This window comes from Procambarus clarkii, chromosome 9 (assembly GCF_040958095.1).
Source record: "Procambarus clarkii isolate CNS0578487 chromosome 9, FALCON_Pclarkii_2.0, whole genome shotgun sequence".
NCBI classification, from domain to species: domain Eukaryota; kingdom Metazoa; phylum Arthropoda; class Malacostraca; order Decapoda; family Cambaridae; genus Procambarus; species Procambarus clarkii.
In genome coordinates this window covers 22,348,061-22,366,087 of record NC_091158.1, presented here as the reverse complement: position 1 = coordinate 22,366,087, position 18,027 = coordinate 22,348,061, and the positions used below count along the sequence as shown (strand labels likewise).

General features: G+C 40.5%; 1 long non-coding RNA gene across 1 annotated transcript in view; it reads right to left on the bottom strand.

The window, feature by feature from the left end:
- Positions 1-18,027, bottom strand: part of LOC138362725 (uncharacterized) — a 452,868-nt gene that overhangs the window by 231,069 nt on the left and 203,772 nt on the right. The window lies entirely within an intron of this gene.

The window sequence follows — 18,027 nt, the reverse complement described above, 5'->3', positions numbered from 1 at the left end:
CCATATGCGGGGTTATATTTTCAAATCAGACATATTTTTTTTTAATTTTCCAAACTTATCCACAGGAACAAAATCTCTCTCTCTCTCTCTCTCTCAATCGTGGCCGAGAAGACAGTGCTCGGGAGACGTAGTCTAAAAGGGCTGGATTTAATTTACCTAGCAGCAAATAGGTACCTGGAAGTTAGAGAGCTGCGGTGGGCTGCATCCTAGAGATATATGTGTGTGTGAGAGAGAGATAAATATATGTAGTAGGTATGAGACACAACATTAGATCGTGATCGTGAGTCTGTACATTTCACAACCGACGGTTAGAAAGGCTTAACAGTTGGGACCTGCAGATACAAATAGTAAACACAAACCCACACATAAATAATACATTTAGGCCTTTTAGTGAAGCGCATAGATGTAAAAATGTGTAGATAACCAAGTACATGGACAAGAGTGGAAATTGAGAAGAGAAGCAATGAGAAGTAGAGGTGGTCAAGGAAAAAAAAAGAGAGCATGGATGTGGGTTTGCTGGAATGCTCCCAAGATGCTGGAGAAGCCGACATTGATATATATATCCAGGAGCAAAGCTAGAGGAAGCTGCCGCCGTTTGTCAAGCTAGAGTGACGGCATCGTGTACGATGTGGTGGCTGGCGGCGGGAGCCAGTCTTACTTGGCTTGCTTCTCCTCATTACTGAAGGGAAGGGAACTATCGGGAGAAAGCGCTAAGCCATGACCACTATATAGCCCCGGGAAGAGGTCAGGATAAGGATTTCGGATGGGACGGAGAGTGAAGGAATGGTGCCCAATCACTTGGATGGTCGGGGATTGAACGCCGACCTGCATGAAGCGAGACCGTCGCTCTACCGTCCAGCTCAAGTGGTTGGGCCTAATAACTGAGTGGATGGACCTTGAGTTGCACTTTTAGTCATCGGAAGGAATTTTATTTAATGTGTGTGTTTGTGTTAATGTAGGATTCTGAGGTTATATGTTTGCCATTGATGGATTTTATAGTCGTGCAACAGGGCAGTAATGATCTCATTAGTTTCTCATTATTTTAATGGCTGGTGTGCGTGAGAATATTTCACAAATCTGAATTATTCTCATTTCTGCATTTGTTCCTCACGCAATTTCACACGGTTGACACCCATCCTAAAATATATTTCAGTAGATTAAGTAAAACTTAAGCCTTGTTGATTCCGAATAGCAGCCTGACCAAACAGACTGATGGCTAGGTGTTTATCAAGATATTTTTTAACAAAATTAAGGATCAAATGCTAATTCCACTTTTCGAGGGAGGGTATTAGAGACGTTTTGGATCCTTCACGTCTACAGAGCTAAATAATTTCAGTGGACCCAGTACTAGAGGAGGAGTTTACTGTGGACATTTCATAAAAGAAACATTTTCAGTGTATTTCAGTTTCGCAAATGGCTTTGTGCTCTCTTTATCTCAGGCTGTGTGTGATAGTTAATTTTTTTAGCTCAATATTTTCGTAGCGATAAGTTTATGTTCCCTTGTAGAAGGAATTCCCACGGTGAACCAGGACGGCCACTGTACCCAGCTTTACAAAAGTCCCAAAGCGGATAAGGAAAGTTCCTGCTACATAATCAGATGGATTCCCACACAGAGAATAGGTAATAATTTCTTTCATTCTGGGAAGGATTACTAAGATTGGGTCAAGAGTCGCTCTTGTCCCATTGTCGGAATTATTCCCACCACGGAACAGTGCTTCCTGTTCCATCTTACGAATGATTCCTGCCGTAGGACAGGGTGGTCCTTGTTCCATCCTAGAAGAATACATAACATGTATTTAGGAGGTCCTACTAGACCAAAGCTTGGATATAAAACAGTGTTATTCAGAAACAATTTCCTCAAAGTCTAATGATTGTTGGGAAAGTAATTTGTAACTATGTGAATAATTTTAAATTCAGAAATATACGTGTTCAGACAGCTTTTAGCTTTTAACTAATTAAAAAAATATAGGGACAGTTACATATTATTTTATTTTATTTATATTTCTTTCATAACAGAAGCCAATATTTTAATATACTTTTTTAAGTTTTACTCTAGGAGAATATGTATAAAAACAGACACAGTGACAAAGGCACACACACACACACAAACACCCACACACCCACCCACCCACACACACACACACACACACACACACACACACACACACACACACACACCCACCCACCCACCCACACACACACACCCACACACACACACACACACACACACACACACACACACACACAAACACACACATTCTCTCTCAGCTCCACTGCAGATGCCCATTTTCGCTTATCAGAAATGTGTAATGAGTCATCCACTATCACCAGCACATTCTTCTTCAATTTATGCTCCAATTCACTATCTCCCCTTTTCTTTTATATTACACTTATTGTATTTTCTGTTTGTCCAAATTTCAATTTCAATTTGCTTTACAATTTTTGTTAACCTCGACTCATAGATTAACATTTTCCTTTCTCTTATTCTATTTTCAAATATTTGTTTCCTTGTTTATTCTCTCTCTCTCTTCCCAACATTATCCTTTCCATACAAGTATTCCGGATGAATGGAAGTTCAGGTTAACCTCTGCTCTCAAGCTTGACCATTTGAGATAGAGATAATCCTCGCGAGGCTGGGAATGTATATGGTCTTCTTCCGTCTCTCACCCCATCCTCCTCCTCCTTCTCCTGTCTTTCCCTCCATATTACCTCACACTCCTTCTTTCTCCCACTTACTGAATTTTCCAGGACATGCTAATCGCAAGCGCTATTGTCTCATTGTCTGTCATAGCCAAAATAATTATTTCTCAGCAATTCATGTGAGTGGCATTACTCAAAGAAGTTTTACTACATCTTCAGCAGAAAGTGGCTGGTTTTCGCTATTTGACTGTCTTCGATGTATAATTATTATGTCACGCGAGAGATAAAGGTCAGTGCGGTCTTATTCTTTCTCCGTGACACAAAGTGCTGGTTATCGATGCTGTGCAGTGTTAGGTTCATTAAACTCATGCTGAAATTTATTATATTCTCTGAAAAGTATGTATATTATAAGGTTAAAAATGGAGTTAACTGGTTGTTGCATTTTATGTTTTTATGATAAATTTCATTAAACTATTCCCGTTTCTTGACGTCATACTTTTTAACTTCATTTTATCCGTTTTTATCTTCATTCTGTTTTTAACTGTGAATATATGATGACATTCTTATTTATCTCAAGCTCAGGCATATATTTATCTACTATCTCTTATACCACCTACGGGTATGCTCATCCTGTTTATTTCTGTGACAATATGCTAAGTTAGACGGTACTTCCAGAACTTTAACCACCTTTCGTCCACTAATAACTAAACTAACAGTTCATTCATTTACAGCGAAGCAGGTTTTTCTCCCTAAATTATTGTTCCGTTTGCCTAGAAAACATACTTGTAACACACAAGAACGACATTAAAGTCTCATACATTCATTTACTTCGTAACCCTTTAAGTAATAATTTAATTCCCCATCTCGCAGGATGGTTAGTCATACAGGGCCATATGTTCAGTAGCCTGCACTAGCAAATTTTAAGTGCATTATAAGAATATCTTCAAGAATTCGAAAGTGAATAAAGTAATTACTAAGCACCAGGTACCTCATGTCAACGGGTCTGAACGCTCTAATAACTGGACATTCGGTAATGTAGTGTGCGAGATCGTGTCCCAGGCTTACAGTTTGCACCTGACGTATGACGGGTATAATTAATAATCTACGGACATGCCCAACCATATTTAACTTAATGGGTAGAAACAAATACTTTATTTTCATAAAACGTATTATTTTTTCCGTAGAACATGGTAGAGAATGACACAAAGGAAGGCATCAATGAAAGGAATGACGGGCTTGGTATGGGAACCTCAAGTAGTTTGAGACTCAAGAGAAAAAAAAACGAAAAAGAAAAAGGAATCGCTTTTTTAAAATGACGGTCGCCATACGAAGACGGAATGACAATGAGATAAGGAAGTTTACATAACCGTGAAAAGAAAATTACATCGCGGTAGAAGAAAGGAAAGCAAAATATCCAAGAAAGTAAGACATGGGAGGGGGAGGGATTCCAGGGAGGGACGACAGGATCTGTAGGCGGGGGATGGAAGAGGAGTTAGTAAGGAATGTAGCCATCCCGCGTGTTGTGGTGAGTGACAGCAACATCCACACGAGTAACGTCTCTCCAAACTTCTTTACAACTATTTTCATCTGGCAAACTCCATGGAATACCCGGTGGGGGCGAGAGTCTATTAATGTCGCGTCTTGGTGGCAGGGAGACGAGGTTGTGACGTCTCGTCCACGCTCGTGCGGGAGACCACACACGAGAGACTACGATAGTATGTCACACGGAAGACTACAGTAATACATCACTTGTAAGACTATGGTAATACATCACTTGTAAGGCTACGGTAAAGCGTAACCTGAAGGACTATTGTAATATGTAACTAGAAGACTATGGAAATACGTCACCTAGAAGACTATGGAAATACGTCACCTAGAAGACTATGGAAATATGTCACCTAGAAGACAATGGCAAAATGTTACATGGAAGACATCGGTAATACGTCACCTGTAAGACTACAGTAATACGTTACCTGGAAGACTACAGTAATATTTCAAGAGCCAGCAAAACAAGTGGAAATTAAATATGACGATTCACTTTAGTAATCCACTGGGATACAATTATCAGATAAGGCCATAAACCTTATCGAGCAACAAGAAAATGGGAAAGCAGCGTAAACTGATGTGTGTATAACTTTTCCACTCATTTCCATGGTAATGGATTTTAATTTCAGGCCAAACAAATATTTGAAAGTTATTAAAACTTTTCCTTTGCAATGCTGTAAAACCTTTAAATTCACGTCAAAAGCCACTGGAGGTGCAAAACTTATACCACAACTCGAGACACGGTTTCAAATATATATATTACAAAAATACCAAATTGGGAATATAATTGTACTTTGATAATGTACAATTTCTTAGCTTGGATAGCGAAAAGAACCAGGGAAAGGTACACTTTGAATTAGGAGCGGTATACTCTGGAACAGGAGAGGTACACTTTGGAACAAGTGAGGTTCACTTTGAACGTGGAGAGGCACACTTTGGTTTAGAAGAAGCCCACGTTGAACCAGAAAAGACACACTGTTCCAGAGGACCACACTGAACTAGGAAAGGCACAGTTCGAACTATGAAATCCACGCTTTGGACAAGAAGAGGCACACCTTGGACCTGAAGAAACCCATTTTGGACCCGAACAGACCCACTTTGGATTAGGAGAGGCACACTTTGGGTCATCTATTACCACTGCCCAACAAAGATGTGGGTCGACTGGCCATCGTACCACCATTGTTCGCTTCAGAACACCCAACAGTAATTGGTACCTGGAGGAACAACCATTGGTGGTATAATGCACTGAATAACCAAACCGATGCCAGTACCTATGGCCTAATTTACCTCCCCCCCCCCCCCTCCTCCCTCTTTAAAAAGACTACAGTCAAGATACTAAAATATTTTATTCACAAAACTATCATATTTAAAGCTCAAACTCTGATCAAATAATGTTCTCATATATTACACGTATATTTTAACATTGCAATATTTCGAAGATACATAACATCACACTAAACAAACGCTTAACAAGTATGCCCTTCAACTTCCTCTAATAATTTACCTATTCACAATGCCTCAGTCAGAAGACCAATAGTCAAGCCTCCTAGACCAACAGTTTTGCCAGAAAAAGCGACCGGCAATACGAGTTCGCTAATGATCCCGCTTCAGTGGTCAAGGACAAATGCAACGCTGTGGCTCCCAATTTGCTCGACGAGAACTTGGATGGTCGACGTTGTGGGTGACAAGAACTTGAAAGGCCGATGCTGTGGGCCACAATAAAGTGGACAGTCATTGCTGTGGGTGACGAGGACTTGGACAGTCGACGCTATGGGCGACGAAAACTTACAAGGTACATGCCGTAAATAACGACTTGAAAACTTTATGCAGCTCGCGAGGACTTGGAAGGTCGACGAGTATTTGGAAAATGGACGCTGTGCAGGGTAAGGTGCTGGGTGTTGAAGGTTGCAAGCACGGAGAGAGCACGTAACTATTCCCGTCCACTTAACACAGCAACAGAAAAGGAATACACTCTTAATCTCCCCTTACAATATGGTTGTGTGAACGTGGACAATCGGTAGTAATCCTACAACAAATACCACAGAGAAATTTGACTCTTACGTTGCAAATTCTTAATTTCCTTCTCATTCAACATCATCAAAACACGACACGGACGAGCTAGCAGTGCAGCCCATTCTCGCAATTTGTCACTCCGACAAAACTGCAATTATTTTGCATAACCAGACACGCATAAACCAAAGCCACCCACCTAACCTATCGAGGCCGATGCGTGGAAAACGCCAATAATAAGATACTAGAATTTTTACTATACGTTGCATTGTTAACGGATTCGTCGATTTCATGAAACATTTGACATATTATGTGACACAACGGATTGGGCACTGGGCCTTAATCTACAAGCATATCAACCATCATCGGAAATGTAATAATTACATAGAATTAAAAAAGAATTGAGACTTGCTATGTATTAAACGTCCGAAAACTATGAAAGATGTAAGCGTAATTATTGTTGTAATAATGAGCAACAATCACAGTTTCAGCTGGTTAAACGATCTTGCAAGAACGACAACAAACACCTCGACCAACACCTACTCGAGTAACACCTCGTCGTGCGTCGAGGCCGAACGTCAGACTCGAGCCAAACTTGGGCTTTTGTCGTTTTCAGAGGCGGAGAGTCAGCGCGGGGAATATTAATAGCATCAGCGGAGGGAAGAGTACCAGATAACTCCCGGGGAGGAATAAACCGTACTCAGTAAAGGTGAAGGTATACCCAGCCAGGGTGAAAGGTGATGACATACCCAGTTAGGGTGAAAGGTGAAGGTATAACCAGTTAGAATGAAGGTATACACAATTAGGGTGAAAGATGAAAATGCATACTAGTACGCTATTCTGGATTTGCGAGCCTTTTCCTTCAGAATTATGTATCTTGTCTATGTTTTATGTCATATATCTGTCGGTGTATATCTATCCGTGAATATCTGTCCCCGTATATTTCCATCTTTTATCTCTTTGTACCTTAGTATGTCGTTCTTTCAACTTGTCTACATTTTCAGTGTAATCTGCCTTTGACACAAGGTAAGAAACTGTCTATCTCCTCTCTCTCTCTCTCTCTCATTTATTCATAATCTGTGTCTTCTTTGCAACTATATATTTAACCTATCAAACATCGTCTCCTGCTTTCCACCTTTTTACCATTTCCTGAAGACGACGATCTATGTATCATATTGTCTCATGCGTCTCATCACTGTTGCTCAAGCAGTCACATTTATGCTGCCACACCATATAACAGCTTCATATAGTTTCAACTCATTGAAAACAACTCAAGGAATAATATTTTACAAAAAATAAATGCAATAAACAGATAATAAAAAGACACGTTCAAACTCAAAATAATACTGTGCATCAGGGGGAGTCACGGAATATGTAAATTCAAAATTCTTCTCGAGGACATGAATGGATCGACGTCAACTTTTACAATATACGAAGAATTTGTTGAGGTTCGACACGTAATAATTCTTGTAACATATTAATGTGCAGAACCACAATAATTTAATAATTTGAGAAGTACAGTTGATAACTGATATTGACCTTAGTAGACTAACTGTGTTCCGTGTTGTGTCCGCACCCACATGGATGAATTTTAAAGTTGGAGGACGAGCTTCAGCTCCAGGGCCCTGTGCAGGTGTGTGTGTGTGTGTGTGTGTGTGTGTGTGTGTGTGTGTGTGTGTGTGTGTGTGTGTGTGTGTGTGTGTGTGTGTGTGTGTGTGTACTCACCTATTTGTGCTTGCGGGGGTTGAACTTTGGCACTTTGGTCCTGCCTTTCAACTGTCAATCAACTGGTATACAGATTCCTGAGCCTACTGGGCTCTATCATATCTACATTCGAAACTGTGTATGGAGTCAGCCTCCACCACATCACTGCCTAATGCATTCCATCTGCTAACTACTCTGACACTGAAAAAGTTCCTTCTAACGTCCCTGTGGCTCATGTGGGTACTAAGTTTCCACCTGTGTCCCCTTGTTCGCGAACCACCAGTGTTGAATAGTTTATCCTTGTCCACCCGGTCGATTCCCCTGCGGATTTTGTAGGATTTTGGATTTTGTACCTCTTGTGTGGTACTGTATCAAAGGTGTGTGTGTGTGTGTGTGTGTGTGTGTGTGTGTGTGTGTGTGTGTGTGTGTGTGTGTGTGTGTGTGTGTGTGTGTGTGTGTGTGTGTGTGTGTGTGCGAGTGTGTTCAATATTCGCAAAGTGCATAGAGAATCTTCTCTATAATATAAATCTAAAATACCATTGAAGAAGAAGCCTATATAGAGAAGTGCGGTGTTTTCCTCCACCACCAACAACAGCGCTATAAACTCACGCGCCCGCAGCCCTCACACTCTCACCCACCAATTATACCCTAAAATCAGATTTCCACACTCATCGAAAACAATAAATTTGAATCACAGAACAAACAGAATCCTTTCGGTGAAGGCTATAGTGCAGCAAACAGACAAGGCGTTTTAAAACATTGTCAGAAATTTTAAGGCACAGTAAGACACTTAATTTAAAGTCACTATAAGGCACATAAAAGCATTATAAGGCATATGAAAGCACAATGAGACACTTAGAAGCACTATAAGGTATTTAAAGGCATTGTAAGACGCTTGTAGCGCTATAAGACAATACGCGCCAATTGAATAGAGCATGCAAAGCTTGCACGTCCTATAAACGACTTGATGACCCATTGAGTCACTTAAATGTTCAATAAGCCAATCAAAGGATCTATGAAGCAATTGAAAGAGACACTATATGAAACTATAAAGACACTATAAGAAATCCTTGAAAGCCCTATCAGGCCCTATCAGGCAGTTAAATATGTAGTGAGATACCGTATTTGTTGGCCCTACGATCTACGCAAGGATCATACAAGGCACTCGAAGACTCATGAGAAACTTTAGTCCCTTTGAGGCACTTGAAAAGCTTATGAGGCTCTTGAAAAATACCACTTTAAATCAATTTTAACAAATCTAAAATAACTTTTTTAACCTAAAAGCTATTTATAAATATATTTTAAAATTATCTTAAACATCGGGACAAAAAACTTAAATTAGATTAAAATTCTCTATAAAAGAGCGACGGTTCTAGCTGCATATTATAGCGCAGTTATACAATATTTGTATAACTTGAAAAATTAAACTTTCTAATAATCAAATGTTTATCGATATTAAGTATTTGGGACCAATACAATATTTATCATACATGAACACGTCGTTTTTCACCTATTTTGTAAGAGTTTCTGTAAATGTTATTTATTTTTTATATATATATTTTACGTCTCAGTACCTTGTATTGAACATGTTTTGTTATGTGCCTGTGTTCCCATGACCCTACCTCATCCTCCGTTACTGTCACTGCTTTTTTCCCTCTCTTGCTCCCTTTATTTCTTACCGTTCCTCCTCTTCTTTCTCCCTTTCCAATCTCTGCCTATCTCCACCGATATTTCCTTTCACCTTTCTATTTGCTTATTTCTTTCTCTTGTTTTCTCTTTTTCTTCTTCTTTTCTAACATCCTTCATTCCTCCCCCTCTCTTATTTTCCGTGCCTTCCTCCTCTTTCTATTCCTCCCCCACACCCCCTTCACCTTAGCTTCTTCAACAATTCCCTGTGATCGTTAACCCAGCTCTCCACCCACAGACACAGCGCTTCCTCCTACATAGTTTCAGTTTGGAATCATGATAAATACTGAAATGGGGCATTACCTGTCCTTCAGAAGTCTTATTGGCTGGATAAATGGGGGTTACTGTCTCTAATGTTTCTTATGAGAGGGAATTAAAGTGAATGTGTTGTATGGTGTGAACCGTGTGAACCGTGTGTGTGTGTGTGTGTGTGTGTGTGTGTGTGTGTGTGTGTGTGTGTGTGTGTGTGTGTGTGTGTGTGTGTGTGTGTGTGTTTACTATTTGTATTTAATATTTGAATCTGCAGAAACGAGCTATTAGCTCTTACACCGCACCTTTCTAATCAATTTATTGTTCCTGTATTATGTCTACTACATATATTTCTCTTACTCACGCACACATCCCCAGGAAGCAGCCCGTAGCAGCTGTCTAACTCCCAGGTACATATTTACTGCTAGGTGAATGTGTGTGTGTGTGTGTGTGTGTGTGTGTGTGTGTGTGTGTGTGTGTGTGTGTGTGTGTGTGTGTGTGTGTGTACACGCACATGTGTAAAGGAACTTATCATCGGCTCGTTAGCTCAAACACGTGAGAACCATTCGCCCATTACAAAAAGCTCGAAATGGAGGAGCAGAAATCTTCAGATTCCCTATTGAACCTCACATGAATAGATACATTTTTTGCCTTTTACTTTAACGCTAAGATCTCCTGCAGATTTTCACCACTATTATGCATCAGTCAAGAGATATTCAGTAATTATATTAATTTATTATAAAAATTTTGTTTGAAAATATCAACAATAACTAAACAATAAAAATTAATAATATCATTATTATGCGTTATTTATTATTATAATAATTATTATTATTATTAAATTTATTCATGAGAAAATCAATCAAGAGCCTTGAGAGGATTCGAACCTGAAACCTGGGTGCTCTCAAGGAAACGCCTTAAACCACTGAACCACGATACGTTAGTCGATTTTCTCAATGATTTATTACGTTTATGTGATTTCTTTGTGTATTATTTTTATTACTAATATTAGTAGTAGTAGTAATAGTAGTAATAATAGTAGTAGTAGTAGTAGTAGTAGTAGTAGTAGTAGTAGTAGTAGTAGTAGTAGTAGTAGTAGTAGTAGTAGTAGTACTAATAGTAGAAGTAGTAGTAGTAGCTGCTTAATTTACAGCTGTAATATAAATATTGTATGTGGATAAATTCTTCCGTTCAAAATCAATCATTCATATATTATTATCAAAACAAAACATTTATTCCAAGTGAATCAAAACGAACCATCGAACTTTGATACGAAGCGAGAAATAAAACCCATGTTCATTTCCTCGACAATGGTGACGCTTTACCAGAGAAAACGCTAAGCCACAGCGTCCATTAAAGTCGAGTATCCCTGGGACCTGATACGCTTGGATGACCTTAAACATTACCCCAGTTCTAATTGCATACTTGACCGAGCCAGACAATTGCAGATTCATTGATCTGAAGCGAAATTTACGGGGAGCAAGATAGCTATTGCAAAAGGCTGCAATCGAATTGATTCTCAACTTAAGGCCACAGATATGGCCTTTCGTTGCTTTATTGTTCAGTGGTTCCACTTCCCAGTGGTTCCACTTCCCAGTGGTGTCCCTTCCTCCCCAGTGGAACCCCATCCCCCAGTGCAGTAGTAACACTCTCCTTACCAATGATGCTCCCTCCGCCATTACAGTGGCAACGCGCGCGCGCGCACACACACACACACACACACACTTCAGAGGTATGCCACTAGGCTAGTCCCAGAACTAAGAGGCATGAGTTACGAGGAAAGGCTGCGGGAAATGCACCTCACGACACTGGAAGACAGAAGAGTGAGGGGAGACATGATCACTACCTACAAAATTCTCAGAGGAATTGATAGGGTCGATAAAGATAAACTGTTTAACACGGGTGGTACGCGAACAAGGGGACACAAGTGGAAGCCGAGTACCCAAATGAGCCACAGAGACATTAGAAAGAACTTTTTCAGTGTCAGAGTAGTTAGTAAATGGAATGCATTAGGAAGTGATGTGGTGGAGGCTGACTCCATAATCAGTTCCAAATGTAGATATCATAGAACTCGAGAACCTCTGAAATCTGTACACCAGTAGAATGAGAGGCGGGACCAAAGAGCCAAGGCTCAACCCCTGCAAGCACAACTAGATGAGTACACACACACACACACACACACACACACAGAGGGGTCTGGTAGCTGAGTGGACAGCGCGCGGGACTCCTAATCCTGTGCCCCGGGTTCGATTCCCGGCGCCGGCAGAGAAAAAATTGTCAGTTTCTTTCACCCTGATGCCCCTGTTACCTAGCAGTAAATAGACACCTGGGAGTTAGACAGCTGTTACGTGCTGCTTCCTGTGTGTGTGTATGTGTGTGTGTGTGTGTGTGTGTGTGTGTGTGTGTGTGTGTGTGTGTGTGTGTGTGTGTGTGTGTGTGTGTGTGTGTGTGTACTTACCTAGTTGTGCTTGCGGTGGTTGAGCTCTGGCTCTTTGGTCCCACCTCTCAACTGTCAATCAACTGGTGCACTGGTTCCTGAGCCTACTGGGCTCTATCATATCTACACTTGAAGATGTGTATGGAGTCAACCTCAACCACATCACTTCCCAATGCATTCCATTTGTCTACTACTCTGACACTGAAAACATTCTTTCTAACGTCTCTAAGGCTCATTTGGGCACTCAATTTCCACCTGTTTCCCCTAGTACTAGCGTGTGCCCCTTGTGTTAAATAGTCTGTCTTTATCTACCCTATCAATTACTCTGAGAATCTTGTATGTGGTGATCATGTCCCCTCTAACTCTTCTGTCTCCCAGTGACGTGAGATTTAATTCCCGTTGTCTCTCTTCGTAGCTCATACCCCTAAGTTCGGATACTAGTCTGGTGGCAAACCTTTGAACCTTTTCCAGTTTAGTCTTATGCTTGATTAGACATGGACTCCAAGCTGGAGCCGCATACTCCGGGATTGGTCTGACATATGTGGTATACAAAGTTGTGAAAGATTCCTTACACAACTTTCTAAAGGGCCGTTCTTATGTTAGCCAACCTGGCATATACCGCTGATGTTGTCCTCCTGATATCGGCTTCAGGGGACAGTTCTGGTGTGATATCAACCCTCAGGTCTTCCTCTCTCTTTTTGACACTTGAAGTATTTCATCTCCCAAATGATACCTTGTATCTGGTCTTCTGCTCCCTACACCTATCTTCATTACATTACATTTGCTTGGGTTAAACTCTAACAACCATTTGTTCAAGCATTCCTGCAGCTTGTCCAGGGCTTCTTGAAGCCTTAATTTGTGAGTCGAGAATGAAGCCAGTACAGTTGCAGCACTTTCCTCTTTCAAAGTTGTGCCCCTCCCCAGTGCTAGTGTTACGCCTCTCTTCCTCCCAAATTTAAGTGATACCCCCTCTTCTCTTCCACAGTAGTATCCTCGCCATGCCTACGCCCAGCGTCAGAGGGTTTGGGTGAACAACAGGCCCTATTAAACCAGGTTTTCTAGCGCTCCGTTACACTATTTGTGTATCGATTATCTATTTTATTTATTATTTAATGCATGCAATCGCCCCCTCCCCATGGACATGGAATTCATGAACGTTTATCTTTTATCAATACTCCTCGTTAGTTGTCGTTGTCAATAATCCTTCTAGTTGTCTGGTTATCTTTCACTTTCCTCTTCCTCTCTCTCTCTCTCGTTCTCTCTTATCTATTCGTTCATAACAATGATCCTTAAAAGGCTGACATATTCTACTCATCAATTTAAATTGCTAATTGGAAATCCATTTTTGTCTCGAATTCTTCTTTCTCTGAATTCTTCTCTCCCAATGCAAGGCTTATGGCATCACAAAGGCTTACAGAAGCACAAACAATAAAGGGCTTACGGTAGCTCAAACAAAAGAGGGCTTTATGTTACTGAAATCATACAGTAGCAATTTTAAAAAATTACCAACTCTAGAAATATTCTTCTGAATTCAAATTGCAAGTCCTCGGAAAGGGGTGAATAAAGCGAGTTCTTTCACGCCGGTCTCATACTGTTTATTGCCTATTCTAGGCCTCATCTTCGCGTCGCTCGGATCCTTACATGCTAAAGATATTAATACTGTATTCTCATGTCAAGAAAAATGCACGCACTAGATATTGTCGAATAATGAACGAAACGAAGAACATTTTGCCTGGTAACACATTGATCAGCTTCAATATTTAATTGCAGTCAAGACAACGATATCTAGTGACTATTGTAAAGGACAGGCCTCATGAAAACTAATTAAAAATTTTATATCTACCTTTGGTGTATTAGTGGGGACCTTCGCCTCAAAAAAGGAAAAATAATTTTTCAAATGTTTACATAATATACAGAGAGTATAAACGATAATAATGGAATAATAAATTAATAAAAGTGAATGGAATAAACGATAATAACGACCCAATATTCCGTCCTATCTCCCGCTCTCCACATACACACAAAATGCTTGTAAAAACAGTTTATACAAAACAAATATTCAGTTATGATAGTGAGGATGATGAGAGTTCAATGTAAGAGATGAATGTGACCTAACTTAACCTGATCTGATCTGACCTGATTCGGCTCTGTGCTGCGGTGACCTGTCTTTCTTCGACACTTACCTGAAAAAAGTTAAATATATGTGAAAAAAATAAATTAAAATGAATAGCAAGTTTATTAATAATTATTACAATGTTGACATCTTTCAATTTACAATTTCTTGAAAGTGCCGACGCGCCGATTTTTAGCAAATAATTTATAGCATACAAAATATGTACGCAAATTAAAACCAATAAACGGGAATACCGTAAGCCTACAAATAAAAACATAAGAAATACAGTACAAATATATAATTAAATAAGTGCTAACATTATAAAACACGTATTAATAAGTGATAACAAAATCTATGTAATTAATACTTATATCCAAAATATATAACAAATAATACTTACATCATATTAATGTGTATTTATTCACTTGCGATTCTTTCAGTTAAAATATATACAAATATATTTGACGTTTCATAACTTTTTTAACAAACTAAATCTGTTTCCAGGATATTGTTATTTATTAACCAATAACATATAATCCAGAGTCAACTTTTTATTCCCCTTTTAGAGAGAGAGAGAGAGAGGTCAGTACACCTTGCTCTACAGAGCCTGTCATGCGCCTGAGTGGGCGGCCAGCGTGGGTAGGCTCACCCCTCAGCAGCTGTTGTGGCCGCGTTCTGCTGCCCGGATTGTTTCCGGGTCATCTGATCCAATGTTTCATGGTTTGTGTTTGTCATTGTTTATCCGTTATACCAGTGATTGTGTGCTTGTTTACCAGCCACACCAGTGAGGTGTGTAGGCTTGCACTCAGCCCTGAACTCTGTCACTCAGCAACTCGCATACACTAACTGTTTTCATACACAAGATGTCAAGTCGTTTCTTCTTACTAGCATACCAACCTCGTAATCTCTGAATTGCTGTGCGTTGCGAAAAATGAATAAAAGGCTTAATATCAAAACGTTGGCAGTGTGGCTTGGCGTATCTATCACCTGCGGTGGCTGTTCAACTAACTCGTTGTCGCCGTATATTGTGTGAACTTGTCTCTGGTACGAAGAGTCGTGAATTACGAAAAAGTGCATTAACATACACGTTAAATGCTAAAATGAACTCTATTCATTTATTACTAGTTTTCAGTCCTGTCGAACCTCAACCTTAATATGAAAATGTCCTTAATTTGAACATTGATTCTATGTTATTTACTTTGTCAATCCCCATTTACCACTTGATTATATTAACGAGCTATTTATAAAACCTATTGTGCTAATTGTCGGCTCGGTGAAGTATAAGTTAAAAGGATAATTGACTGCTGATTGGAATAATTATATAATTAACCTAGTTGTTGTTATAACTTTCCTGATCGAAAATAAATATTTTTTAAAGAACATGAAGGTCGTCTTATTGACGAGTTGTTTGATTGACAGATAGTTTCCTAAGAGACTGGTTGACTAAGTAATTAAATGTACATCTTGTTTTATATCTATCTTGGGCGATAAACTGATTAAACTACCAGACAGACTGGCTGGTCATTTACATTTTAATCGCTTACATACCTGACTGTCAGGACTGGAGGCAAGCTGACTGACTGGTCAGCAGACTGGCAAGCTAAAGACAGCTTGATTAATTCATTTGGTAGCAGGAGTGAGTGAGCAGTAATTAGTAAGTTTCTCACCTGGTTACCGCTGATTGATTGATGAAGATTAAGCCACCCAAGAAGTGGCACGGGCATCAATAGCCCGTAAGTGGTTACCGCTAGGGTACCCCCACTTTTATAATGGCGACATGCAAAGTGTCCACTGTCTAAAGTTGGAGGCCAGACTCTAGGGACTGACCTCACTCAAATTCGCAGGGAGGAATCGTTTGGGGTACGGAATGAAACTAGGCAGGACGGGATCGCCAGACTTTAAGAGGGAACAGCGTGTCAGGGTCACATTCCGACCCACACGACGATTGTTGGCACTGCCAGACGGCTACACCTCCCCCCCCTCCACACACACACAGAGTGTCAGTCAGGTTTATTCTCATTCAATAGTTATTTATTATTCTTCTTTCTATTGCCAAAATGTTCTCGTTTCAGAGTTATTATTAGTCCACGCTATCTTCCTCCCACTATCGTATCCATCAGTGCTATCTCCCTTCCACTATCCCTCCTGCTTTTCCTCCCATCCACTCTATAATTCCTCCCTCATTCGCGTGCTCGCTTACTGCCCAGTAAACCCCAATTTCCCTTCTTTAACACGAACAGCAAAAAGCTTTTTCCCATTGTCTCTAATTCCAGTCAACGCCTTATATGGGACCGTCGACGTCAGGAGACTGTTTTCACCGACATCAGGAGACATCAGGTATTGCCGGGACCTCCTTACCCCATCTATGGTCTTCCAGGGACCTACTTGTCCCGTTTTTGGACTTATAGGGATATCTTTGCCCCCATCTTAGACTCTCCTTGGGCTCATGGGCTTCTGGGGTTTCCCCACCATTGAGCGCCTGGTGACCTCCTTGCTTCATCTTTGAGCCCCATGGGGGCTTCCTTGCCCCATATTTGGGCTCTTGAGGGGGTGGGGCCTCCGTGCCCCATCTTTGGGCTCCTAGGGATTTCGTTGCTCCATCCTAGAGCTGTTCTTGAGCTCCTGGGGACCTTCTTACTCTATCCATGGCTCCTAGTGACCTGCTTTGTCCCATCCTAGACCTCTCCTTAGAATTAAGGGGACCTTGCCCAATAAAAGACCCGTTCGTCGACTCCTCAAGACATCCTTCTCCCATCCTAGACCCGTCTTTAGATACCTGGTGGCCTATTTACCTCAGGATGGCCTTTCTTTAAATATAAAGAAAGTAAACAAATCCGACGGTATCTTCTCGATTAACAAGAATTCGCTATTCTACAGAATTTTATTTGAGCCTCTTGTATGAAACCAGTTTCATTTAGCCCTTCACACACATTTGGTGCATTCATATGTAGTACACTTATGGTTTACTGAACTAGTCTATCAGCCTACACTTGTTGCACTGGGCTGCATCAGATTAAATGTATGCCACTAGATTCCGTCAATCATCTTGGTAGGTTTCAGTCAATCATCATGAACTAATTATTTGGTTAATATAATAAATTCGGTGCATTTCAAATACTGAATAACTGATGCATGCCGAGAATCCTGGAAGTAATACGTTTCGCATTGTAAATTTTCCATCCATTACACACAGTAAATACCTTGCAATCTTAACACTGTCAATATATGCCAACTTTTCTTATAATTTATTGCTACATACAAAAATATTTATGTTGTAATTTAAGTAATTATTTCCCAGCGATAATTCGGAGAACGACCAGTTCAAGATACCTGACGGGACAGTCCCAGGGTAAATGAGGCACAGTAAGTGAGAGTAGCTGAGTGTTAATTCTATAGAGATGATAGGGAACTGCAAGGGGGCAAAGAAAACTCTGAACAGAAGGTAGGGAAGAGATTGGAGGAATAAGGAGGGAGGAGGATGAGGGATAGTTAGGGGGCGTGGAACTGGTGATCATCGCCCCAGAAATTACCTGTCCCCCTTCATTTCCCTTCTCCTCATCTCCTCCGTTCCGGTAGCCTCCCCCCTCAGCCCATAACTCCCCCCTCAGAACGGATAGGACCGATCGTGGTTCATGGCACGAGA